Genomic DNA, 23,527 nt, shown 5'->3' on the forward strand with positions numbered 1-23,527 from the left:
TCGGACCAACAAGATCGACAAGCTTCCGTATAGTTTGAGCGCTATTGGAAATTGAGGGCTGTTGTGCCTCTAAATTCAATTTAGCATCGCAGTGAGTGCTGGTCGCACATTTAAGCAGCTGGAACGAGATTACACGATCACATTCGATTCTGCTTGTTGTACAGAGGCCACAATGCGCGGCCAGGAAGAAATAACGCAGGAAGTCAGTGAAACTTTCAAAAAGGAGTGCGGTCTCACATAAGGACACGAACTAGACGCAATACGGCAGCACTAAAACTGTTGATAAAATGGTGCAACGCAAAAAGCAGCAACAGGCATTAACGTAGCCAGAGGCTCGTGATTGAAATTGCAGAGGAGGACCTCGGAGAGGCTGGGATCAAAGTGGCCGCGCTTCGATACACCACTACGCACCTGCGCCACGAGTAGCAAAGGAGAGGCAATCAATAACTCATGACGTAATTGCGCACTCAGATTTCGACAACGTGGTGCTCGGAAGCGCATGCCGCAGAGGCCAGCCACGTGCCGACTAAACGTTGGCGAGTGGGCGTTTTCGAGCATTGGGTGCGGCGCCCAAGAGCGCACGCCTGCCCGAACTACAAGACTGCCGAATTATACAGCCCCCCGACACTTTTTTGCAGGTGTTGCCGCACGTGCTGTTCATGCGGCAAGAGTGGCCCCATCGCAAAAGATGACGCCTATAACATAATACATAGATCCATTATACAGACACCCACACTTCTGTCTAGAGCGCTCGAGCGCCTGGCTGCAAAGCAAAAAAAAAAAAAAACAAAGAAGATAGAGAGAGAGAGAAGGGATAAGGGAATGACAGAAAGGTTAACCAGGCTGCATGAGCTCGGTTGGCTATCCTGCATGCACCGGGGAATGGGGCTGAAAGAAAAGAAGGAGAGCTGTTCGTATGCAAGGATCGCAGCTCTGCACATTCAGTAGAGCAACGAAAGAGCAACGATCGCTTTGTGAGGTATGCCGTAGATGGACTTACTTTATTTTTAACGTACAAAGAAATCTAAGTACGCAAGCGCTTCTTTTTTTTTTCCCGCCCCCATCTTAATGCGGCCACAGCGTCTGGGATCGAACCCGCGATCTCGAGCTCAGCCGCGCAACGCCCGCGGTGGACAGTAAAGCACCTGCTAAGTTTAAGGTACACTGTATAATAATTTACACCCTTAAATGTGAGAAAGGGTGTCAATGTGTCCATAACTCCCACTCTTAGGGTGTGATTTATATAACCGACACACGAAGGTTGTGAGTTATAAACACATTTACGCCCTTTTTCACTTTTAAGGGTGTAAATTATTTTACAGTGTACCGGGCTAGAATAAGGTGTTGCCCGGGCACCTTGTGCCTTCCCCTGTTCGCAAGGGTTGTTTCTCAAAGCGACCAGTAATGCAGATATATCGATTTCTGGGCATCGCATCGCACCGATTCAGTGCTCTGTACAGAAAGAAAGTGAGGACGACTGTCCGTTATGCTATGGTGGTCTGCTTCTGAACACGCGGTCACGGATTCGATTTCCAGCCGCGGCGGCTCAATTCCTGGTGGGCATTCGAAGGCAATAGTGTAATTAGATTTAAAGTTAATCCGCAGCCTTCCACCAACGGCGTAACATTTACCTTTTGCGTTGCTTTGGGCGTGCAGCCTCGCGGCTGATATTCTCGAAATGCGTAAATTTAAGGCTAATACAAACAATTCACGCTACCCTTGACTAGGCGTCACTAAACATGAAAAAGTGCCTTAAAAGGCAACGTTGTGGCTCTCAGAGTGACTGTTAGCGGTGCTCGCCGCTATTGCATGCCAGATATTCTGACATTTGCAATTTTTCTTTTTTTTTCCATGACTGACAAGCTACAAAGTAAACGCATTTTATTTGCAGAAGCCATTACGAAATCGCGATCCGCGAGATACGCAGACATCGGCGCGGCAAGTACACCATCGTGAACCGGGAACTGCCGAGTGACCGTGCACAGCCCCCAAGCGGAACGCGATCGAATCTCCAACCCACGGCACAAAAGAATGCCTCTCGGACCACCGAGTTGGCGTTGCCTGGTTACAATTCGTTCGCTTAAAACTATGTGGCCGCGCCGGGGTGAACCCCGAGGAATCAATAAGAGAGATACGGGAAAGCCCTGGGCCAGCATAGACTGTCCCGTTGGCGCGCGGCAGATGGCAATCGCTCCGCGCGTGCCACGCGTGCGAACACCACGCGACGGTGCCAGCGACGCCGCCACCCGGCACACGCCGCTCGAGAGTCTGCACCTGACGTCATAGCACGGAGTTTGGCGCGACCGCTGAAAAGGGATGCACGCAATCGGGAAGGAACAGGCAGCAGTAAAGAACAAATCTGCCGACAGTGACTATATATCATGCGCGGAAAGCTGAACTCCACCGTACTTTTACTCCGTGAGGCAAGCGCAAGGTCCCCAACTACCGCTAAAAAAAAAAAAAAAAAAATGCACCCTTTAGGGTTTATCTGGTCTCCTGCACAATAATCCTAATCACTCTTGCACGTATCTTCTTTTTTTTTCTTTAACGCCGCGCTCTCGGTTATTTCAGGTGTGAACGGTAGGCGACTATGAAACGTGACGTAACGTTATTGATAAGAAATTAGCGAACGCAGATTGTTAAAGAAAGAAAGTGAATGGAGGATTGATGGCGATGATTATACGGGCGGCAAGATAAGACCCAAAGGGTGCAAAATAATTTTTGCCTTCAGGGCTAACTTCGCGCTGGGCACACACAACACGGAAAGCTGATTGTGTTAGCACTGCACCAAAGTCTGTTTCTGAGAGAAAACTCAATTTTATTGAAATAACTCGAAAGAGAGAGTGTTGACTAAAAAAAAATTAAGTTTGTTTAATCGGAATCAGAATCGGTTTTTATTGATATCATTAGAATGATTACAAGTTGTTAATATTCAGAAGGAGGTCCCGGAGTCAAAGACTGCAATGAGACCTCCTTTACAAAGTAAACGTAATAAAACAAAAGTACAGCAGTTTTCAACAAATTGTTAACATAGAAAAATTACAAGTTTTAGTATGAATACCATGATTGAAGAATTACATATGCATAAATGTCATGAAAAAGAGCACTGTAACACAATCTCGTAGACAACTGATAAAGTAACTGCGTAGATGACGTTAAGAACACAGTAGAATTAGTTAACTCGAATGTATATGTGAGGCAGAAACAGAAACGTAACTGTATGGCATTGAAAATGAAATGAAGGCACCCTGAAAGAATGGTTGTGAGTATGGACTAGGCATCAGTATTCGACACAATGTAATCTTTTAGTTGTTTCTTGAATTCGTGAATTTTAAGTGTTTTTATGTATAATGGTAGTGTGTTCCAGAATGCGACAGATGAAAAGTGGACGCTCTGTTTGCCATAATTAGTATGTATTTTAGGTAAAAGGAAGTTCCTATTTATTGCAAACCTGGTAATATTAGTATTTAATGGAGAAGATTGTGGTAACAAGCTATTGCATCGTGTGTAATTGATTTGACGGAACAAAAAGGTACCTAGATTATATTTAACGAGTTGTGTGACTGTAAGAATGTGATTAGTTCGTAAAAGATATGAGGCGTTGTTGTTATATGGGCTAAATGTAATTATCCTAATAGCCTGATTCTGTAGAATTTGCAATGAGTTTAAATGGGTTACGTAAGTGTTTCCCCAGCAAGTAACGCAGTAATTAATTGATATAGGAAGCTTTAGCTCAGAGGTTCCTATCTAAACACAATGGAAATGAGAACGTGTTTTTCTCTATAACCAGTGCACCAAATTTGGCGAGGACTGTAGCATTTAAAAGTAAATTTTTAAATCTAGTGACTGTTGGAAGCGAATTCTTTCTTGAGGCCGTGAATCTATTAAATAAATATTGTTGAAAATCGTAAATTTTCAAAAAACGACACTATCAAGTTTACAGCTCTAACACCGCAGTGCCAAATGATATCACAATTCTGCAAATTGTATGTATAGTACATCTAAACAGACAAAATTGATCTGTTATGCCTAGCTCTCAAACAAGCCACTAATATGCGACTAGTACTTTTGCAAAACCCTCGTAAACAATTTAAGAAATTCACGCAACATATAACTTAAACAAAATTTGTCCGCTTTGAATGCTCTAACGAGTGCAGTTTACAGAAATGTAATATCTGTTCTTGGTGTACAACTAGGAATTGATAAACTTCCTGCTTCTATTTTTTTTTCTAACTTACGAAATTTTGAAAAATTCTTTTAAATAATTACGCCCTTAAATTGAAATTCCGCTTCCAACAGTCACTAGAATTTCACTTTCTTTCTCAGATGCAACACATTGCATTAAAATCAGCCAAGAAGTTATCTTAGAAAATTGTTTCTGCGTTTTCTAAGTATTTGAATATAGGCCGCATCGGAGTTGCGCTCGAGCTAAAATGTCCTCCCAACTCTTTTGTAACCGCGAGAAAATAGTCGTTTTTATAGGTCACAGAAAAAGTTAAAGACCACCACAAATAATATTCCAGCACAAATTGCAGCATAGCATACTGTACATAATAAAATGCTCTTTCCAAAAACATATGTCGACAAAAAAAATTGTTACGTAAAACAATATTATAAAAAAGCGCCATTTTTGGCGGTAGTTGATAAAAACAACAATAAAAAACATATCTACAAAAACATTAATATCAAAGGAAATTCAGAATATAAATTTCAAAGATGAATAACTGCCAGGAATATTGTCTGAAAAAATAAATGCTCAATACACCGCTATTCTTCAGATACCAAAAAGAAAGTAGGACCAGTCCATCGCTCATGCCCTGCGGGGAAACAGTTCGTGGATTTTGTGAAGCATATGTGCACTCCGCAATTTTCCCACAAATAGTCTGGTTTTTGTTAAACTTCGCGGTCTTCGTGACACATTTTTCCGTTCCGCCTTTTCGGCTTCTTCTGAAGATGGTGCGATGAGAAGACCAAGGGACGTATACTTCACCAGTTCGTCTGGAGTCACGCACCTCTTCCAGGACCGATCGCACTCTGCGTAGCTGGGCAACTACTACAGAATTACGCATCCAAGCACAGCTGTTTGCATTTTCGCAGATTGTATTTATCACCTCCGCAGAGAAGAAGAGCAGAAAGAAATCCCAGGCCGTCGTAGACTGTCTTGAGCTGCTCCGTATAGTGCTGGGCCGAGATGTGCTACGGGCGGCTTTCTTGGCGTGAACAGAAGTTTCTTTGCTGCCAATGGCAGCACATCGTGACCAAGCGGAGTATGCACCCTGAATATAATCGGTAGAGCTGTCGGGTGGTGAAAAATGATCGGCAGATAAGCGTGCACAAGGAAGGAGACCGCTCACGGCCGCAAAGGGAACTCGCCGGTGAGCAGCTGCGGGTGTCCCAGGCTGACTCAAAACATTGTCGCCGCCAGAGCTTGGCTCTGCTTTGCTGTCACCTTCGGAGTCATAACTCGAGTCCTCATCGCCAAATTCAAGTGCGGGTGCAGCATAGTTCCGAGCGCGACGCTTTTCTCGCGACGCAGCCACGTGGGACGACGTCATGGGAGCGACTTTCGAAAACTGAGCAGTGACACTGGCCGCACGCCTTGCCGGGATTTTATGAGAGAACCGAAATCAAAACTATTGGAAGTTTGTAGAAAATGCCAGATGCACATGTTGGACATGCAGTGTACCTTCAGAAATACACTTTGCCGGAATAAAACGACTCGGACTCCGAACCAGAGCTCACTGGTGAACAGCTGGCGTCAATTACGGGTCATTATCCCCGCTCAGCACTGTCGGACGGCCAAGCCCGCGACATAATTCAATTCTTCGCTTGCTGGAAGTCATTTGAATACAAAATTTTGATGGTAGTGCAGCGTAATCGAGAGCGGTATGCTTTCTTCTCGAGCGCGGCAGAGGGTGACAGCCGCGCCACTTTTCGCTACAACATACGCACGTTCGTTCGCAAAAAGGTCCGTCAGAAATCACAACTTCGCCAAAGCGGGAAAATTTAAACTGACTATGAAAGTCCAGTGCCTGTACTAACTATTCAATGGGCTTAAGTGGATAACAAATGGCTACAACATGTCGAAATCGGCAATCTGAAGCATCGATCACCGGTGATAGATTTGAATAGACGTGGTAATGAAAGAGTTAAATAGGCACTCAATATATTTGAGATGGTCAACACATGTATAACCACCATGGCGGAATGATTACCCGAAACTCCCCGTGGAATTCTCCATTTCCTCACGCAGATAGGAACATGGTCAAGTGTCAATATAATACTCCTGGCGTTAGTGTTTTAGTTTTTGAGCATCATCGATGCACGCAACCTTAAACAATCCGGTGAAACGAAGAGCTCCTGATTTCTCATGTATCTCTCACCATATATATGATCTCGAAAATCAGAGTAACGTTAAGTTCTCATCACTTTATTTCCTTATGGACTACGTATAGGCGAATTACATAACGGGTGTGTTTGCAACATATAGAAAATGGTGTTACCATAATTTTCAAATCGAGAAAAAAAAAGCTTTTAGATCTTGAACAAATTACCACGAGGAGCGACAGCAGCGACTTCATAAGGAAGGGCATCCCAGTCTATAGATGTTCTACAGAAAAGTGAGCCTAAAAAAATTTTGTGTGCCAGCATGGTTGTACCAGCCGAAAGCGATGACCAGTGCGTCGTGATGGGCGCGATGGAACGTCAGCATTCGCGATCTGCATGCTCCTTTCTCGGCGTTTCGCATCCTGAGGAACGAATTCCCCGTTGGCGTAACTCATGGCTCCTAATTGTCCATGCTTCTCAGGTCTCTTAACCATCCCGATCGCACACACCAAACGCGCGAAATCACGCCTTGATGAGATAAAATTCTATATAGTTTTCTCCGCGTTCCGCATTGTTTGAGCGCGCTTGCTATGCTCACTAATTGTATTGCATTAAAGCTTGCTCCGCCGACGTACAGGCTTGGCTATTGAAGGCATGGACGATCCGCTTCCCTCTTTGTGCCTTATGTGGTTCGACTTGGTCTGGTTGTGCCCGCTGTTCGACGTGGAAAGAAGGAAGGAAGGAAGAAAAAAGCTGAGAAGGAATGGCAGGGAGGTCAACCAGCTTAGCTCAACCGGTTTGCTACCCTACACATGGAAGCGGAATGGGGGGGATGAAAGATCGGGAGGAGAGCGAGAGAGAGAGCGCATAGCACAGCACACACATCGTCAGTTACAGTGCGTCACTCTTGCGTGGTATACGTGATGTTGCGTTTCGCCTGCGACACGCGGTTTTGCCGGCGCGACTGCGGCGGGGCGGCAGACATTTTGGCCCGTTCGGCGTCGCCGCAACGCTCCCCGCCAGGTGTTTCCAGGCGTTTCCAGGCATGTTCCGATGCCACGTGTCTTCATGTGCGTGTGTGAGTGTATGTGCCATTGTGCCCGAACCAGGCGATGCGACAGCAGGGATCACCCTCTCATTCCAGTCATTGTGCCTGAACCAGGCGATGCGAAAGCAGGGATCACCCTCTCATTCCAGTCATTGTGCCTGAACCAGGCGATGCGAAAGCAGGGATCACCCTCTCATTCCAGTCATTGTGCCCGACCGGCAGCGCTACGACAGTGTGCGTCACCATTAGCCCATTGTACGTTCACGTGCTCGTCTATTGAGGGGTTCCTTCTTGCCCTCAACTGCGAGAGTATAAAAACAGCTGCCCCCGGACGCCAAAAGGAGGGCTCCGATTTCTTCTGTTGAGTAAAGTGCTCTCCCGTCTCTCTACTTCGGTCAACCTGACCGCCAACTCTTTGCGATGTTAAAATAAACAAGTTGTTTTGTTGTTACCAGTCGACTCATGCTTTGCCGGGACCTTCGGATGCTTCCAGTTGTACCCCAGGCCGCCAGGCCAACGCTACCCTTGGGGCTTGCGACCCAGGTACAACCACGGGCGTCAGCGCCGAGTTCCCAACAGATCGTACCAGCGGTGCGATCCCAACAACCGATGCCATCGGAGGGATCCAAACATCTGGTTGGCAGCGGTGAGATCGCCTCCGACTTCAAACAACTGTCTGCCAGCGGTGAGATCGCGACAGCGGAAAGCACAGCAAGTTTACCACTGTAATCTGCTCAAACCTTATAGACAAAGGGAAGCAGTGGTGTGCATGATGGTAAACGTTCCTGAAGAGCTTCCGGTCGAGCTTCCGGGACTAGGCTCAGTGACGAACAGGGAAGACACCGGTCAAGTCATTAGTGACCTTATCAGTAAAGCACCGCTGTCGCCCGAGCAGAAAACCGAACTACACCAGCTATTACAAGAGTTTCAAGGTCTGTTCTCTAAGAGGCCTGGTAGGACTTCTGTACTTACTCATGATATAGAACTTACCTCCCCAGAGCCAGTACGATCCAAGGCGTATCGGGTGTCACCCCGCCAGAGCGATATTATGGAGGCTGAGGTAAAGAAAATGCTACAGCTCGGTGTTATTGAGGCAGGTGAGAGTGATTATACCTCCCCTTTGATTTTAGTTGAGGTACCGGGCAAGGAACCTCGTCCTTGCGTCGACTACCGCAGGCTTAATTCCATCACTAAGGATCAAATTTATCCGATCCCTAACATCGAGGAGCGCCTTGAGAAAGTTAGTAGCGCTCAGTTTATTTCCACCCTAGATCTTGTCAGGGGTTATTGGCAGGTTCCACTTACAGAAGAGGCTAGTAGGTATGCGGCGTTCATTTCACCAATGGGAACATTCCGTCCTAAAGTGTTGAGTTTTGGTTTGAAGAACGCGCCATACTGTTTTTCAAGCCTCATGGATAAAGTGTTGCGGGGACAGCAAGAATTCGCTTTACCGTATCTAGACGACGTAGCGATATTCTCCGCATCCTGGTCTGAGCATATGGCACACTTGCGGGCAGTGCTAACCCGCCTGCGCGAAGCGGGCTTGACAGTAAAGGCTCCTAAGTGCCAGTTAGCACAGGCCGAGGTTGTCTACCTCGGTCACGTGATTGGTCAGGGTCGTCGCCGCCCCTCTGAAATAAAAGTGGCCGCTGTGCGAGACTTTCCGCAACCGCGCACAAAGACCGATATTCGGTCGTTCTTAGGTGTCGCCGGCTACTATCAGAGGTACATCCCCAGGTACTCTGATATCGCGGCTCCCCTGACGGATGCTCTAAGAAAGACAGAGCCTCAAACAGTCGTCTGGGACGAGACAAAGGAAAGAGCTTTTAGCGCCCTAAAGAGTGCCCTAACAAACCAGCCTGTGCTACGATCGCCAGACTATACAAAAGGGTTCATTGTTCAGTGCGATGCTAGTGAGCGAGGCATGGGCGTTGTACTGTGCCAACGGGAAAAGGGAGAAGTAGAACACCCCGTCCTGTATGCTAGTCGTAAGCTGACCAGTCGTGAGCAGGCGTATAGCGCCACCGAGAAAGAGTGTGCATGTCTCGTGTGGGCCGTTCAGAAATTGTCATGCTATCTAGCCGGCTCGAGGTTTATCATTGAGACGGATCACTGCCCTCTCCAATGGCTGCAGACCATCTCTCCCAAAAATGGCCGCCTCCTGCGCTGGAGCCTCGCTTTACAACAATATTCCTTTGAGGTGCGTTACAAAAAGGGGAGTCTCAACGGTAACGCCGATGGCTTAAGTCGAAGCCCCTAACGTAGGAATCAGCCTCAAAATTGTTTGTTACTGATGTTTTTCTTCCTGAGGCAGGATTTTTTTTAACATATTGCTTTTGTTTAGTGTTTCAAAGTGATGATATGCTTTCTAGTGCAATTTTCCAATTTGTGGACGCGTTCTGAGTGATGCTAGACTACTGTAAGGAACTAGGCAGTGGTATAAAAAGGGGAAAGAGCCTGGCAGGGCTTAGTGAGGGTTGTGCCGTGCTTGCTGACTGAGCGGTTGAGTTTCAGCGTAGTTCTAACGCTTGCCGGGAACGAGAACAAAAATGTGAACTCTCCCGAAGTCACTTTGCAGTGTCCCGTGCGAACCTGAACGAGAGAACGAGGCCTTCTCTGTGCGCTGCGCTCAAGAAACGTCGAGGGACGCCCGACTTCGGTTATGAGCATCATCGAGCGACATCCCTCCGGACAGCGGATGCAGTCCCCTGTCCATCGGGATCTCCTTCCCCCGGCGGGGCGGTCTGTTGCGTTTCGCCTGCGACACGCGGTTTTGCCGGCGCGACTGCGGCGGGGCGGCAGACATTTTGGCCCGTTCGGCGTCGCCGCAACGCTCCCCGCCAGGTGTTTCCAGGCGTTTCCAGGCATGTTCCGATGCCACGTGTCTTCATGTGCGTGTGTGAGTGTATGTGCCATTGTGCCCGAACCAGGCGATGCGACAGCAGGGATCACCCTCTCATTCCAGTCATTGTGCCTGAACCAGGCGATGCGAAAGCAGGGATCACCCTCTCATTCCAGTCATTGTGCCTGAACCAGGCGATGCGAAAGCAGGGATCACCCTCTCATTCCAGTCATTGTGCCCGACCGGCAGCGCTACGACAGTGTGCGTCACCATTAGCCCATTGTACGTTCACGTGCTCGTCTATTGAGGGGTTCCTTCTTGCCCTCAACTGCGAGAGTATAAAAACAGCTGCCCCCGGACGCCAAAAGGAGGGCTCCGATTTCTTCTGTTGAGTAAAGTGCTCTCCCGTCTCTCTACTTCGGTCAACCTGACCGCCAACTCTTTGCGATGTTAAAATAAACAAGTTGTTTTGTTGTTACCAGTCGACTCATGCTTTGCCGGGACCTTCGGATGCTTCCAGTTGTACCCCAGGCCGCCAGGCCAACGCTACCCTTGGGGCTTGCGACCCAGGTACAACCACGGGCGTCAGCGCCGAGTTCCCAACAGATCGTACCAGCGGTGCGATCCCAACAACCGATGCCATCGGAGGGATCCAAACAGTGACATCACTGTCACAGCCGCTCGTCCGGGCCCGTCTCTTTCAAAAACCGAAGTCCCTTCGTCGTCTTCAGTTGCGATGTCTTCTGTCGGCGACATGTAAAAATCGTTTAAATTTCAATGGTCTATTGTCAAAGTGCGCTAGAACGGATGCCAGGGACTGTCTCTGAACACTATATTCAGGACAATCGCGCAGAATGTGTTCTAGCGTCTCCTCGCAAAGACAGGCATTGCAGAGAGCGTCGTCGGCCATTCCAATGCAAAATGAGTAAGAAACGCGGAAAGAAAGATGTTGCTTAGCAAACCACAGAATATGGATCTTCTTTCTCGCGAGCTTTTAAGACGTATGGTTCTCTGAAGGGCCCCGGAATAATAACGAAAGGAGTTCTACATGCCTGTTGATTATATATATATATATACATACACCCTTCGAGACACCAAGCTGATCAGCGTCTCGTGGAGCACGTATCCGTTTTAAGAGTATGAGATGCTCAGGAGAAGGGATTGCCGGCCGAGCATGCAAAATTAACCATGCCTCCTACAAACACTGCGACAACCATAAACGTGGCGCCCGCGTTTACATGCTTTTCTGTCTCAGTTTCTTGTGTGTTGTGAGTGAATGTTCGTGCGATGCCCATGCTATTAAACTCGTCATTCGCCCATAAAAGACACCTTATCTGTTACTCCGCTTCATGTATCTTTCGAAACTTTTTTGCGACGTAACGGTGAACTTGGCATTCACGCTGGCAGACACGCCTTATCTTTCATCCGCTTGGTTGCCCCCGTGAGGCCCGCGCCGCACGCGGTGCAGTCATGGTGCCCGCACGCTGAGTTAACTCCTGCCGTAATGGATGTCCCTCATACATGAATCACATGTGCACAGGAGCCGCAGTGGCCGGCCACTCGACGGGCGTATATGCGTGTACAGAGTATACAGCCGAGGTCACGTGGCATCTGCGGTGTCGCGTGCGGCGTCGAGGGCGGGGCCACATACACCCCGAGGGACTCGCGCGCGTGTTCTGGTGGCGAAACATGCCGCGCCAGTCGATCGATGGTTTCGTGCGTCGCCCGTCGAAGAAAGAGCGCACAACCCAGACTCAACGGCCCACTACACGCGTGCAACCCTCCGTCCGTGAACGTTCGCGTGCGTATGATTCCCACCGCAGACTACACGCAATTCGCGGCGCAAACAGCGCTAGCGGTGTGCGGCCGTAAAGTGTCGTAATGAAGGGCCTGTCTTCAGGCTCGCAACCTCCGTTGAAGGAAGGAACCTTGTTTTCTATGTCAGACGACTAAAGTTGAAAGTTTCAAAATTGCTTTCAACGCTGCACCGGATTCAAATCAAATATTTATTGATCGTGAACAATAGCGGCGTGCATATTCATTTAAATTTTACTGAATATACACATTTGATTTGAATCCGGCGCATTGATCAAGCTTATGCGTGCTTAATTTACAGCCACGTGAAACCAACAGACATTGAAGCTAAGGAAAGGCACAGGGAGGCCGCCAGTGTATATTTCTAAAGAAACGCACGCCTAATTCAGAATATGTGAGTTCGACCCACACCGGTGGCAAGTTGTCTTTTCGTCCACTTTCATATCACTTTTCCATGTTCTATGTTTCAGTTAGACCAGAACAGTTAATTTCCCCTATGCTTTCCCATGGCTTCCCTGTCTCTTGGCTCCATATATGGCTGAACAAACAAATAATAGAGCCCCCTGTTTTCTTATACTTCGCGTATATGCGTGAAGGTCATTAGTCCAATTATATGTGCGAGCTTAAGGTAATCTGTAGGCGGCACCACCGTTATCTTCTTTTTCTTCCTACACCTTAATCTACCTCTTCCTCGCCGGTGGCCTCATTTTCTTGCGAATAGTTTTGATTGAACGTAAACATCTGGGCTCTTCCTTTACAGAAGACGCATCCTAGTGTTTCAGCCACCTGACAAAAGAAAGCTATGTGAGGTGCGTGTACACACACACACACACACACACACACACACACACACACACACACACACACACACACACACACACACACACACACACACACACACACGCACACACACACGCACGCACGCACACACGCACACACGCACACACGCACACACGCACACACACACGCACACACACACGCACACACGCACACACACACGCACACACACACTCTCACTCACTCACTCACTCTCTCTCTCTCTCTCTCTCTCGCTGAAGCAAAAATATGTCCAGCCAAATGGCTTGAAGGTACATTTATTTATTTATTTGATAACCTTCAATACCCGAAGGCGTTACAGAAGATAGCGAGAGAAAAAAAACGTAATTGTTGTGATTGTTGGCGGCTAGTACCTATATAAACAATAATAATTGTCGACAGCAGATTTAAATGCAAACACTATAAGAATGGCGACGTTGGACGTGGGCAGGTGGTTCCATTCCCTAGATGTCTTTGGCAATAATTAATCGGAAAATGATTTAGTATAGCAAAAAGGGATTTAAACTTGATGACGGTGATTAGTACGACAAGACAAATAAGATGGGTCATTAGGGAGTTCATTTTTCATATGTTTATTATGAAAAATTTTATGAAATATAGATAAAAGAAACACTTTTCTGCACAGAGAAAGGTTAGGATGTTTCAAAATGTGTTTCATCGACGATGCACTTGAAGAGCGGGAATAATTTGACAGAATGAAACGCGTACTACGGGTTTGTACTGATTCTGATTGATTATTAAGAAATTCTCGACTAGGATCCCACAAAGCGCATGTATATTCAAGCTTAGACCTTACAAGTGTTTTGTATAATCTTAATTTGAGAGAAGATGGTGCCACTGAAAAGTTGCAGCGTAAGAAACCTAACGTGCCATTAGCATTGTTAACGATGGAGTTAACTTGGGTTTGATAAGAAAGGTTAGCAATAAGGTGAACACCTAAATACTTATACGTGGTGACCTCGTCTAGTACAGAGATATCAACGTGATAAAGAGGAGGGTTACGAGTAGAAGCTTTTCGGGAAATTCTCACTACTTTACACTTTTTAACGTTCAAATGCATTTGTCATGCGTTACACTAGTTATAGCGTTGAGGTCAGATTGAAGTGCTGCAAGATCAGTGTCAGATGACATTATGCGATAAATTACGCAGTCATAAGCGTATAGCCTGATGGATGATTAAACTACAATAGCCAGGTCGTTAATGTAGACTAAAAATAACAGTGGGCCGACGAAAGAACCCTGCGGCACATCGGAAGTGATTGGACAGGAAGAGGAATCAAAATTGTTAGCTGTGACAAATTGCGCTCTATTAGAAGGAAAATTTTCAATCCCGGCAAAAGTGTTAGGATCGATATTTAATTTGCTTAACTTTAAACGAAGTAGAGGATGAGAGACAAGGTCAAACGCTTTCTGAAAATCCACGAATATGCAGTCGACAAAACACCCATTGTCAAGAGCAGCCAAAAGTTCATTGGTCAAGCAAATTAGTTACGCCTCACACGAAAATGATTTTACGAAATCCATCCTGTTTCATCGTAAAGAATGATTAGACTCCAGGAAATCAACTAAACATGAGTAAATAATATGTTCTGATAGTTTGCAAAGAATGCTAGTTAATGATATAGGTCTGTAATTACATGGTAAATTGACGTCACCAGACTCGAAAAGTGGTACCACCTTGCCCACCTTTCTATCGCCAGGTAACTGGGCAGAAGTGATGGACTGTGAAAAAAGTTCTGTTAATATAATAGAGGAATACATTGCAGTGTTCTTCAAAAATTTTGTGTTGATACCGTCTGTTCCGCATGACTAGGACAATTTCAAGTTTTTCATTACGGGCAACACACCAAAAGAACCTATAAGCATGGGATCCATCGGTGGGTAATCCATTCTACAATACGCAGATGTCACTTGGGAAACAGCTGACACTTGGGAAAAAGACATCGCGAACGTTTTGTTTAACAAGGAACAACATTGAGAAAGTAGAACAGGGACACCGTCATTATTGTTTAATGAGATTGTATTGCTTTTAGAAACACCAATTATGTTCCAAAACTTTTTAGGATGTTCTATAAGTAATGATCGGAGAGTAAAAAAAAACATCGTTCAGTTCACATGCTGCATTTTTAAATGCTAAAAATGCGAAATAGCACTTATTCCAGAACTCAGAATTGTTTGATCGCTTAGCTTTGCTAAACGTGCGCTTTCTTTTTTTATTGAGAAGGCGTTTTAAAGAAGTATTGAACCACGCCGAACGATGTCCGCAAGTAATAATACGCAATGGATTCAAGGTATATTAGACTTGCATATGCTTTCTAGGCGATTTGCTATCCATAAATGCAAGCACGATGTACGGAGAAATATTGAGTGCGTTTCGGAGCGAGGATTGGACCCTGATGCCACGTGATCATCTCTATATCTCTGTCGACATCTATATCACCCTGCATACTTAGCCACGAAACTGAACTACGAATGAAAAACATCGGCGCATCAAGGCCACCCGAAAGACGGCTCGCAGGTAGACAGAGAGCGCAATCTCAGACAGCAATGTCTGGGATGGAATCGCTTTGACAAATGACCAATGATCAAAACGCTACATTAGTAAAGAATAAAAGAAACCATGACAGCAAAATACCGAGCAACACACGTTGATCAACCAACAGAAGTCGTCGCCGTAGGTATGAGACATTCCACAGGGTGCCATCCCATGGAAGCCGATCGAGCGAGCCGGCTAAGAGGTGGCGAGTCATCAAACCAGTTCTGCTTTCGAGGATCGGGAGTCACAGGGAGGCGCGTCAACTTGCGGCGTGATGCGGGACATTAACAAGCCCCCCTCCAGGGCAAAAAGAAAATGACAGCGTTGGATTCCTGCTCCGTCGCCATTGGGCAAATCGGCGGCGCGGGCGACACCTCCTGTATCGCAACCGGACCTCCCTCCGACGAGTGCCCCGTGCGTTGCATATCGTGTCGCGTGCGTGGGAACGTGACCTTCGTCGTGTGCGCGGTCTTCGCGGCCTCGCTCCGTGCGATGCTCGTGGTCGACTAGTGACTAACCGCTCAGGAGCCTAACTGGCGACGACAATCGCTGGCTCTGAGTGGCGGCCAAGCAGCGTGTTACTGAATACTGTACTTACCCTCAGAAAACATGAGGCTTCTCCGTGCTTCGACATAAATGTATTACGTCGAAACCAGTAAAGTTATGTCAATGACAATAAACTAAAACGTTCATGGATGACTTCAACATGAGCAACCGCTTCGTGGCATGACGCTGTCAAATACAATTTCGAACAAGTATCCTGTGCTGAAAAAAACTACCACACCACTTTCATATGGCTAGCAATGAAATCAAATGACGAGTTTTTAAATGACACAAATGTGTATCCCTGAGGCACGGATAACGTGAAAGAACTTGGAAGCAATGTACACGAACATTCGTCATTCTAAACACCCACTTTGGGATCGATGCTCTGGTATTCCAGTATAATTTAGAATATGCAAAACTTGCCACAAATACCAATCAAGACGCAACCATTCTATGCTTTTTATTACATCCTTAGCGTTAGTACGTTTCGCCGCGGTAATTTAACACTACATGCAATATCTCTATAGCCGCATAGACCCGAGTCTCCGGAAACAGTTCAACGAGGGAGAAATGAACAGGCAATATCTACTGAAGCACGTGCGCTCACCCACGAAATAAATCACATTATCAATGTGCCGTTCCTTTCTAAATGCTCATGTAAGGTATCTTTGGCGCTAAAATGGCTCGCAAACAAGAATGCACCTAATAAGCGGTGCTCTAACAAAAGCAGCGACATGCTCAAGCTGGCTGTTTACGTCAGCAGTCGTTAGCCGGTGAAGAGCTGGCCCGTCGCATAGAAGCCATTCACGAGACCGGAGCAGGGGAACGGTGCATGACAAAACGTAAAACAGTGGCGACAATGGCGAAGTGCGGCCCGTCATTTTCATTGACACCGGCCCACACAACGGTCGCCGCCGCGTACATGTCGCCAGCGCTATACCGCACGACCAATTAAACAACATAAATGATGGCAGCCTATAGAAGTGCACCATTTAACCATAAAAGAAGTGCAAACTGCCTGTCTCCCGTAAACATGGGTGACCTCCAGTCCGTAAGCTTAGCAGTACGCCTCCTGAACCTTTTTCGTGCTATCGATATCTTGGCGTAACTCTAACTTCCGATCTAACATATAAACCACATATCAACATAATAATTAATAGCGCTCATCGAACGTTAGGATACCTACGTCCTAACTTTATTAAATCCCCAACCGCGTTAAAATTGGTTCCATACAAAACATTTGTCCGCCCCAAATTGGAATACGCCGCTGCTATTTGGGATTCTAACCAGGATAACATAAACAATGCACTTGAACTGGCTAGGAATGATGCAACTGGTTATATTGTAACTAACCATTGTCACACAGCTCGCATACCTGATGAAAGCCAGTTCATCATGTTCCCATTTATACGTATAAAATGTTTTCATTTAGGCGTGCTTCATAAGAGGCTACTATCACCATTTTTTACACACGGAACTCGTCCTCGCTCCTACGTAGCATTCATCGCGAGTGGACCACGACAACCATGCTAGGTGCGGGTCCTGGCGCACAAACCAAACACCTTTCTGCAAACACTTGAATTCGCGCTACGGGAGGCTGTCCTTCGCAGCGATGTCCCTGACCGGCTGCAGTGGCTCGTTGGTCAGTTCCCCGCAGCAGCGGAAGAAAACAGAGGGCGGACGGACCAGACTGACCTTCCATTGTATATTCGATGGATTTTCATATCAAATAAAAATGTTTCGATCGATCAATTCGGCACACGCTACGAGACTGGAACAACCTTTCCGCTAGCATTGCTTTGATCCCGGATTATCACTTGTTCAGACAATCTTCGCTCGCGTTTTTACATTGCAATTGATGTACCACGTCTTCTTTTTGTGTTGTTTTCTTGCGTGTTTTTTTTTTCTTTGCACATTTATTGTTTTGTGAATATTGTAATTTTTTCCTTGTTCTATTTCACCTTATGGTAGGAGTTTATATGGATAATCTTGCTTTCACTAATATTTATATTGTATAACTTGCCATATTTTTGCATTGTTGTTCAATAATATGTAACCCACCCCCCCCTCTACAATGCTTTTTCGTTTGAGAGTATGTGGGATGAGTAAACGAAGTGACTGAATTTAGTATCCCTTTTTTGTTTGCGAAACGTATGCTGTCTCTAAGCACAATGAAAGCGAACTCAACATAAAGTAACAAAGGTAGGCTGAGTGAGAAGGGGATCTGCGTCGTATTTTACACAGTAATATCGCAATAAAGCACCAGTGTTTCCGTGAAAGCGTTCAGCGCGACCCGCTGTTCGTCTTTTTAGCCTGAAATTGTGTTTAGTCAGTGGATATTAAATATTCGAATAAATTCTGGGGTTCTACGACCAAAACCTCGATACGATGATGAGGCACGCCGTAGTGTAGGACTCCGGATTAACCTTTGTGTCTTGGTCTTCTTTAAATTAAAGTGCACATGAACCTCAGTACACAAGCACGTTGTATTTTGCCTCCATCAGAATGCGGTCGCCTCGACACTACCAACACCATCGCCACTAATATACCTCGGCGAATAACGACTGGATATACTGAAACACTTCTAGTTTAAACATTTTAAGCATATAATGGCTGCCGTTTTGTTGAATTAGAAAATAAAGAATCGATGCATAAGGCTTAAAGCACTGATCAGAATCTGATTCCTGGTTGAGGTTGAAGTTTGTTCATATGCCAGTGGTACCCGTTCGACCAGTGGTGCGGATATATAATGTTTCTATTTTTTTTTACATCGCCTGATGACCAATGACGGTTCGTATTTGGCGGGGCGCTACAAGAAATAAGAGCTTTTATGAAGGCTTGGCATCAGCTATCTGCCTTACGCGGCCCATAAGCAAAGTAAAGCATGACGTCACAGAACAAGTTTGCAGTTCCGCACTTAGTTTCAGCGTAAGCAAAAGAACAAAATTGCGAACTATGCTTGTAAAATAATACACCGGCAACTATAAACTAGTACAGCAGTGTTAATAATATAAGGTGGAGGGGGGATTATCGATCATACTTGGGAAAATTGTTGTCCAGCGTGGCGGGCTAGGTGCAAGAAGCGGAGCTGTGACGCTATGCGTCGCCACGTTTACTTGTTTACAGATATGCGGCGTGTATACCATGCATGTGTACATATCCATTTCATACTGAATGTTAAGGATCTTTTGCCATCGAACACAAAATGCTAGTGCAGTGCAGGTTGTGCGTGGAGCGCTATAAGAGAGCACGCGCACTGCGCACCGGGCAAGGTGTACCTTTATTTCGGCACTAAACTGGCAACGCTACGCTTCGTGTTACGTTCAGGTGGATGACAATTTCCCCTTTCATGAACCTGCATCCTCGTTGCGGGCTTCCGCAGAATTAATCTTGTCATATTCAGCGTCTCTTGGCTTCGAGTTATCAATTAATTCGGCCTCGCTGGGCGGTCTGCCAGTCTCCTGTTTAGCTCAGATGGTCGAGCGACCTCCTGGAAAGACGTTCGTCTCGGGTTCGGTCCTCGTACCGCAGGAGGACTGTTTCTTCAACTCCGAAGCTTTACTACTGAGAAATCTGTATGGGCTTTCCTTTGTAGCTTCATGCTACGATCGGGTGCATGGGACGGGTGGATGACAACTTTCCCTTTCAGAATCAGAATCAGAATCGGTTTTTATTGAGATCATTAGAATGATTACAAGTTGTTAATATTCGGGAGGAGGTCCCGGAGTCAAAGACTGCAATGGGACCTCCTTTACAAAGTAAACGTAATAAAACAAAAGTACAGCAGTTTTCAACAAATTGTTAACATAGAAAAATTACAGGTTTTAGTATGAATACCATGATTGAAGAATTACATATGCATAAATGTCATGAAAAAAAAAAAGCACTGTAACACAATCTCGTTGACAACTGATAAAGTTACTGTGTAGATGACGTGACGAACACAGTATAATTTGTTAACTAGAATGTATATGTGAGGCAGAAACAGAAACCTAACGGTATGGCAATGAAAATGAAATGAAGGCACCGTGAAAGAATGGTTGTGAGTATGGACTAGGCATCAGTATTCGACAGAATGTAATCTTTTAGTTGTTTCTTGAATGCGTGAATTTTAAGTGTTTTTATGTATAATGGTAATGTGTTCCAGAATGCGATATATGAAAAATGGACGCTCTGTTTGCCATAATTAGTATGTATTTTAGGTAAAATGAAGTTCCTATTTATTGCAAACCTGGTAATATTAGTATTTAATAGAGAAGATTGTGGTAACAAGCTATTGCATCGTGTCTAATTGATTTGACGGAACAAAAAGGTACCTAGATTATATTTAACGAGTTGTGTGACTGTAAGAATGTTATTAGTTCGTAAAAGATATGAGGCGTTGTTGTTGTATGGGCTAAATGTAATTATCCTAATAGCCTGATTCTGTAGAATTTGCAATGAGTCTAAATGGGTTACGTAAGTGTTTCACCAGCAAGTAACGCAGTAATTAATGTGGGAATGAATAAATGAAAAGTATAATGATAGTAATATTTGATGGTCAAATATGTTTCGTGCTTTTAGAAGTACCCTAATCCCGTAGGTAATCTTCTGTTTTAGTTTGGTTATGTGTTCAGTAAATTTTAGATGTTTGTCTACTTCTATGCCAAGATAATTGCATGAAAAACTTGCAGGAACCTTCTTCCGCCTTGCAGCCTTTCGCGGAACTGATGTATAGGAAATGTTTCTACTTTAATGTAAAATAAACCCTCTTTCGAGTTGGCCATCTTCTCATTTTTTTCCTTTTTTAGCTATGGGTGCTTCTTCGTACATATTTTTCTAGCGCAGTTCTCACGAGAAGCACCGTACCCTCGCCACCCACTGCCGAGTGAATGACTCATCGGCAACAAATGAGAAACGGGTCTGGACTGAAGAGGAAACCGACGCCCTAAACGAATCGCAGGACCGATGCTTCCTCCGGCGAAGTGCATCCCTCCAAGAGCCGCTCCCACGGCTTCCGTCGCAACAGGCCGGGCGAGCCGCTAAGTGAGCGATCATCTGCCGCGGGCTCTTAGCTCAAATTGGTTGAAGTGGCACCGACGCGACGATCCGCTTTCCGCCAGCGCTCCTACGCCAGCGCTCCTCGTATATATCGGCGCACTCACACGGGCGCGAAGGAAGCGTCTGGCGGTCGAGCCAGCCTTTCGCGTGAACAGTTCGTGTTTTGTGGAATACAGCCTCCCGAAATGTTTTAGCGCGTTTTTCAAAATCGTGAGCAATTATATACGCGCTTAATTTGCTGAACCCACATGGTGCCGGCTATGTGAAAGTTATGAACAGAAAATGCGGTCACGATGGGCTTGCTCGCAAGCAAAGCGTGCCTACACGCCGCTTGTATACGCAGTGCATGTGTCGCTTTACGCGCACATTTAATCTTGTCAATGTTTCGCAGCCTATAGCTGCTTGACCTGCTTTATATATGGCTGTCCACCAGCTTCATGTCTTAGCAATGGCAGCGGCGTCATGCTGCTGGTGTTTCACTTTGTGAAATGCAAAACATGAAACAAGTTCAAGCAAGGTGACATTCAACTTCTCTCTCTTCATATTGACTACCTCATTACGCTAATTGGAGTTCCAGGTTCAGTGAATAATGAAACTAAAGACACGGAATTCGATCTGGCGGCTACCGGCTATTCGGTACGCTACCATAATCGCGCGCTTTGATTTACAGCTCCCATAAAGCGACGCGGCTCTTCAGCTCAGAGTGCTACGTGACTCTCAGAGCGGCAGTCAAAACGGCGCGTTATACAGCTACCGTCATGGACCTCAGTCATTGCCGAAAAGGAAAAAAAATGTACTCGCAGCACGTAGGCTGGCCTTCGCCGTGAAACGGCAACCGGCCGAGCAGAACGGTCAGTGCCCTCTGCAAACGGACAGGTAAACGCACGCAGGTATAGCGCACGCTTAGGGGGAACACCGGCAGGAAGTCCGGGCGCCGAGTTCTGAGCGACATTGTGTGCCACGCTGCCTAAATCAAAGCTCCCGGCGCCGGGCACGTTCATGAGGGCATTGGTCATCTTATTGTCAACGATAAAAAGTAACGATAGTGACACGCAACAAAAAAAAAAAAATAGAGAGTTGGGCACATGTTCTCATTGCATTGCTAATAATGACGGAGACGCCCAAGCGCCGCTTAGCATGAGAGCACAAGAGGACAAGCGGGTGGACGTGCAATGATGATACGTGTCATGTGCTCACCTGTCCTCCCTCGCGCAGTTCGCATTTTTGGTGATTGCAAGTTAGCCCAAATCAACACAGATGTCTAGCACGTGCTTTGTTGAAAGCCCTGAAACTAAAGAATGTGCTTCTAAGGGTTGGATCATGTAGCTGTAGCCTTCGGGGCACCAGCAATACAGAGTCAATACAGGTAAGGCACCGTCAGGAAACCGTGGTGCCCAAACAAGATCCAATAACTACTCATGTGTTAGCGTTACTTCAAGCTCATATCTCTATCATCTCACCGCAGATGTACACATAGCATTACGTTAGCGGTGGTTGCATATACACGTGACAGCGCCTCACAAGGTCTTAGATTTAGAGCTTGTTATGACGTCTCACAGAACTAGATTTAGAGTACCGGCAAGGGCTCGAGTTATGGTCATAACGGCTCACTGTGAAGGCAAGCTGGAGAATCACAACGTCACCGTGGAGGCAGACCCAGAATATATTCTCGCGCGCATGGAACCTCGCATTATACACGCGAGATAGCGGAAGACAGTGCGTCCTGCTAGACGATGAGACGCTCTATACAGGTAGGTGTATAGGCGGACCGGATGCTCTTGATTGAACAATTTCCATATCTATGACAGAGAACTCACTCGCGCAGTGACAAGGTACAGCTGGCAGTCTTATGATCACATGTGTCGTATTAGGTGCCCGTACCTTTGCGTAAATGCGAAGTGACCAGAATGGTCCATAAAAAAACTACCAAACTGTGCGCGCCATGCGTTCGTGTGTGCTGCTTCGCCTTCGCAACTTAAGCCTTAATTCTAAGCATAAGACTGCGTTATACGTGTGCGTAGTGTTACACACATGCATTTCATTTTCTCCTCGTCAGCCTCTTTCATGATTTTTTCTCGTCGCTGTCCTCTTTCCCGCGTGCGGAGAAGCAGGCTATAGCACATGTCACGCGTACATTATTTTGCTTTTGTGGCGTTGACCATTTTTTTAACAGATTACCACTGTTATCAAACTATCGTTCTACGAAGCACGCGCATATGTTGTATCTGAAAATTGACAAATCAGACTGCGCACGCGAAGCGATTGCAGTCGTATATTCTCGAATGTAAGCGAGCACGTGCGACTACTCTGTGCCTGTATCAACGTACACATTCCAAATAGCGGACGAACTTAACCAGTGAGTTAATATTCAACAACCGACGACTGTGCTTGCCGCTACAGTTGTGATTTGAGCGTTACTTCTTTTTCTGGGCACGAGTTCGCCAATTGAAAGGTCAGATTATTAACTCACAGTATTGGCAGTGTTTGCTTCCTCACCACAGCATGACAATATGTGTAAACTGACCTATCCCTATCA

At 46.0% G+C, this 23,527-nt stretch overlaps 1 protein-coding gene across 1 annotated transcript in view; it reads right to left on the reverse strand.

Annotated features, from left to right (window-relative positions):
• gogo (thrombospondin-1 like protein golden goal) overlaps window positions 1–23,527 on the reverse strand; it is a 95,511-nt gene that overhangs the window by 34,261 nt on the left and 37,723 nt on the right. The window lies entirely within an intron of this gene.

This window comes from Dermacentor variabilis, chromosome 4 (genome assembly GCF_050947875.1).
Source record: "Dermacentor variabilis isolate Ectoservices chromosome 4, ASM5094787v1, whole genome shotgun sequence".
NCBI classification, from domain to species: Eukaryota; Metazoa; Arthropoda; class Arachnida; order Ixodida; family Ixodidae; genus Dermacentor; species Dermacentor variabilis.